This window comes from Ambystoma mexicanum, chromosome 12 (genome assembly GCF_040938575.1).
Source record: "Ambystoma mexicanum isolate Mex_15411 chromosome 12, UKY_AmexF1_1, whole genome shotgun sequence".
In the NCBI taxonomy this organism is placed as follows: domain Eukaryota; kingdom Metazoa; phylum Chordata; class Amphibia; order Caudata; family Ambystomatidae; genus Ambystoma; species Ambystoma mexicanum.
Window position 1 is genome coordinate 114,976,159 of NC_090936.1, and position 4,816 is coordinate 114,980,974.

Genomic DNA, 4,816 nt, shown 5'->3' on the forward strand with positions numbered 1-4,816 from the left:
GACCGTGCCATCATTACCGGGCTCTCCCATACAGGAGTTTAGCTTACTTTGTTTTCTATGTCACAGCACCCACGCCGTGTGATGACCTGGCTCCCCATGTGGGAGCAGATCAGGGCTGGGCGGGAAAGGCTGGCTCAGCGGGAGGGCATTACTGCCCTGAGTCGTGCTCTAACTGCCCCATGTGGGAGCAAGCTTTGCTGCTCTACAGCAGCGGGGCCGGAGCAGGGTGTGCCCCTGATCCAGGATCGAATGCGGAGACCGGGTCTCATCCTCGTTGTGGTGCTGCCCCTTTAAGGGCTTAGCACGCGCCAGAGTGACATTGCACTCCACAGCGTGCCACTTAAATAAACGAGGCGTTTCTGGGCTGCGCAGAGCAACCGGGGTGCCCGAACGGAGCAGACGTGTCCTGTGTGCGTCTGTGGAGTGAGGGGGCTCAGGGTGATCACAGGGCCGGCGAGTGTCCCACAACAGTGGCAACGAGATCGGAGCCACACCCAGGCCCGGCGGTGATGTGAAGAGAATTTTTTTCACAAACGAGGTGATATTTCACTTCGTTCTATGCCGCGGAGAGGGAGTGGCCCATGCGGCTCGTCGGCCATGAAGTGCATTTTCATCGAGTTTAGGTGAGGTGCTGGGGGGGGGTGGCCTGCTAGTGTTTGCTAAAACAGAAACAGAACATTTGCACAAGCTAGCCAAGAAATTTGAACAGCTTCAGTCCCTTGGTTTGACATTACACAGCGAAAAGCGTTAATTCCTTAAGTCCAAGATCAAATTCTTTGGGTTCGTGTTTAAGGAGGGGGGAGTGTCACCTGACCCAGTAAGGTTAAAGACTTTAAGGATGCACGACCACCAGAGAACGTGTCAGAGGTGCAGAGCTTTTTGGGCATGGTGACATACTGTGGCCGCTTCATTAAGAACTTAGCATCTCGATCAGAGCCTCTGCGAGCCCTTACCAAAAAGGAGATTACGTGGCAGTGGGGGCGGCCGCTAGAACAGGTGGCATTCGAGGACATCCAGAATGCTCTCACAGCCGAGAACACCATGGCGTTTTTCGATCCGGCCGTCCAGTCGGAGATCGTGGTGGACGCCAGCCCGTTTGGCCTCAGGGCAGTGTTGACGCAGGTTAACGCCGACTCTGGGGTCCGGCCAGTGGCGTATGCCCGCAAGGCTCTGTCTGAGATGGAACAGAGATACTCCCAAATTGAACGGGAGGCCCAGGCTGTTCTGTGGGGCTGCAGGCACTTTCGGCTATTTGTCCTGGGACGACCTGGGACGACCCGCGACGGTCGTGACCGACTACAAACCACTGCTCCAATCTTGGCCGGCTCATCCTCGAAACCACCTGCGAGGATTGAACAGTGGAGGTTGGCGCTGTTCGAGTATGGAGTCTCACTGGTGTATCGGCCTGGAAACAATAATGGGGCTGATTACCTGTCTCGCCATCCCGTAGGTGACCCGGAGGGTGGTGCGGATGACTGTGCCGAAGTGGATGCCCACATCCGTTTGGTGGTGAAGGCGGCAACCCCCAACTCTGTGCAGCTGGAGGACCTGGAGGTGGCTGCGGCCTGGAAGGCGGTGCTGGACTCTCTGGCGCTGTGGACACAGGAGGCAAAGCTCACTCGTGAATAGCTCTGGAAAGTAAGGGACGAGCTGTCATTTTCCGCAATCGGCCTCCTGCTCAGGGGTGACCGGATTGTTGTCCCTCAGTCAAAAATTCAGGAGGTCATTGGCTTGGCCCACCAAGGTCATCAAGGAGCGGCCAAAAAAAAAGCCTGGCTGCGCCTCAAGGTGTGGTTTCCTGAGCTGGAGAGACGAGTGGAGGAATTTGTGGCGTCCTGTGTATGGTGCCAGGTGGCATCTCCGGCACAGAGGCAGCCGACCATTGAAACCATGCCTCGCGGCACGCAGCCATGGAAGGTGGTGCATTTGGACTTTGGCTCAAGAACCCGGGGAACCCACTTCCTGGTGGTGGTGGACGAATGGTCCAGGGACCCTGAGGTCGAATTCATTAAATCAGTTGCTTTTGAGAACGTGGTGGTGGCCATGGAGAAGATTTTTGCTGCTCATGGACTCCCCAGGGTGCTGTGCTCGGACAATGGGGCGCCATTCCAGGGCGAGAGCTTTGCTGCATTGATGTAGGGGTATGGTGGTCATCACCAGAAAGTCACTCGCTGTGGCCGAGGGCAAATGGGGAGGTGGAGAGAATGATGAGGACTCTCAATAAAGTGTTCTGCATCGCGCAGGGACAGGGCCAGTGTTTGCAGAGGGCTCTGTACCAGTTTCTGCGTGTTTACTGGACCGCCCCACACACATCCACGGGGGTGGCACCAGCGGAAACTCTCTTCAAACAGTGCCCGAGAGGGTTGCTTCCCGAGGCAGGGGAAAAGGAGCCGGCGGTCATTGATGACCAACAAGTAGAACGGGACTGGTGGCTATGGACTGAGCAAGAGAATCAGAGGAGAGGTCTCCGACCTCAGCAACTTGTGCCAGGGATGAGGTGCTCGTCAAGAACAGACACCCCCATGGGAAACTGTCACTTACGAGCCTGAACCCCTGGACGTGATGGCCGTCAAGGGATCCATGGTAACCGCCTCTGATGGCAAGGCATCTGTAACCTGAAATGTAAGCTTCTTTAAAAGACGAGGGGAATTTTGGGCGGAGGTGTCCCCGGACAAGGACATGATGGAGGTCCCAGATGAGTGTGGGGGAGTGGCCCCTCTTCCCTGCTCTTCCGTTAGTGTGGCAGCTGCCGAGGGATCCCCTCTCCGAGAGGTGGGCAGGAGGTACCCCCTGAGGACAGGGCGAGGGAAACCTGTCCGCCTCAATGACTTTATGCTGGAGCAGTGAGTCTGGCCCAAACCGGCCACTGCGTTAAAGTGTCATGAGGATCCGGGCGGCTGTTATTAAAGGGGTCTGTTAGGGGTTTCATTTGCTGTGTATGTTGTTGTTTAGAAATAGTGTTGTTCTGTTGTTATTGATTGTCCTCATGAAAAAGAAGGAGTGTGGTGCTGCCCCTTTAAGGGCTTAGCACGTGGCGGAGTGACGTTGCACTCTGCCGCGTGCCACTTAAATAAATGAGGCGCCTCCCGACCGTGCAGAGCGACCGGGGAGGCCAAACGGAGCAGACCTGTCCTGTGTGCATCTGTGGAGTGAGGGGGCTCACGGGTGATCGCAGGGCCGGCGAGTGCCCCACAAAACTCGTCACCAGCTGTTATGGGGCTGGCCATTCCAGACCCACTGTGATGAGTGTGCCCTGGGAGGCAGGGCGGCCTGTCTGGGCCATTGCGCATGCTGCACCTCAGGGCCGCAATAACCACTCTCAGACAGAGATTTGGGAGGCAATTTGCAAGCAGTAAACTGTGTGCCCCATTTATTGATAGAGACACAGGATCATTTACAGGTGACTCAGCACGCACCCTCTGGTGGTATGCTGAAGTCACAACAGGAACCAGCAGCTACCACAAATACATTTTTTAAATTGGTGGTCCCTCAGCAGAGGTTGCAGGACCCCCAAAAGTGCAGTGGTATGAAAGGGGGTTAAAAGGCCTGTAGCAGGCTGATCCCTAACACCCACCACTCCCTCCTAACTCACAAGCTTTAGATGGGTGTCACCTTGGAATTAATTCATTTACCTGTCAAGCCTCCTCCCCAGCCATTCATTTCAATCAAGTATGGAAGTATGGGGGGGCGCACTGTAAAAGGCTGTATCTTAAAGGGGGCGGGCCATACGGGCGGCTCTTAAGTGGCAGCTCCCCCCCTGCTGCCTGGCATCCGTTTGCACCGATCATCACTGTCTCACCGTGAGCGGCCAACCGTCCCCTCTTTTACGGGACTGTCCCGTGCTGGGTGACTCTGTCCTGTGCTAGATGGGGAAAAGTCCCACCCCATTAATTTAGCAATCCCGACGTAGGCCTCTTTTCGTGCCTGCAGATCAAGCTGCTGCCACCGAGGCTTGGGCTCTGGCACCCGGCTTAATTAAAATGCGTTGTTCGTGGGTTGTGATGGTCACGTTTACAGTTAAAAAACATGACATCACCTCCCAAGGACAAGCCATTAGCATTACAAATAACCAGGTGTTGGAGCGTTAACAGACATTCACCAACTATTTAAATAATAATTGGGGGCAGGCCAAAGGTAAATGATGCCGTGACTTGTGTGCAAGTGTCCCGCAAAATTATTTCAGAAAGTTGGCAATCCTAGGTGCGAGGGCGATGATCCCTGCATCTTTTACATAAAGGAATGCATGTGTGGGTCAGCGCCACTTTTAAGGATGAAACAGTTCTGCCACTACAAGCTGAGGCCTTGTTCCCTAAAGCCTGAAGCTCTCGCGAATGAGCGAGCGCTCCAGGCTTTAGAAAAAAGTCCTTGTTTCTAGCAGCCTCGCCCTTTCTTCCAAAATGGTGGAACCTGACCCCACACATAGCTTGGTTAAAGGGATCCCTATGAGGTGTTGCGCCACCATGACTGAGAGCTTCAAGCTTTAGAAAAAAGGCCTTGGCCTCTAGATGCCTCATTGGCTTAGGCTGCCAGGGAACTTTAGGGAGTCCTGACTGTGCCCCGCCTCAGAACAATTTTTCAGAGACTGCCAGGTTTCCCCCAGCTAGTCCCGGCCCATTTAAAGCCCTGCTACCCACTCAACCGCGGGCAAGTGGGTGGGAGTGAAGGGAGATTGTGGGTGTTAGGGAGCGGGAGCCAAATGCCCTACGCTATGGTCAAGGAGAGTATTCATCCACAGTCACATGGAGGTGTCTGCCGTGGGCCATTACCCACAATTCTGCATTGATTTTCTGCCAGGGTATATTGTTTAAGTCTTCCT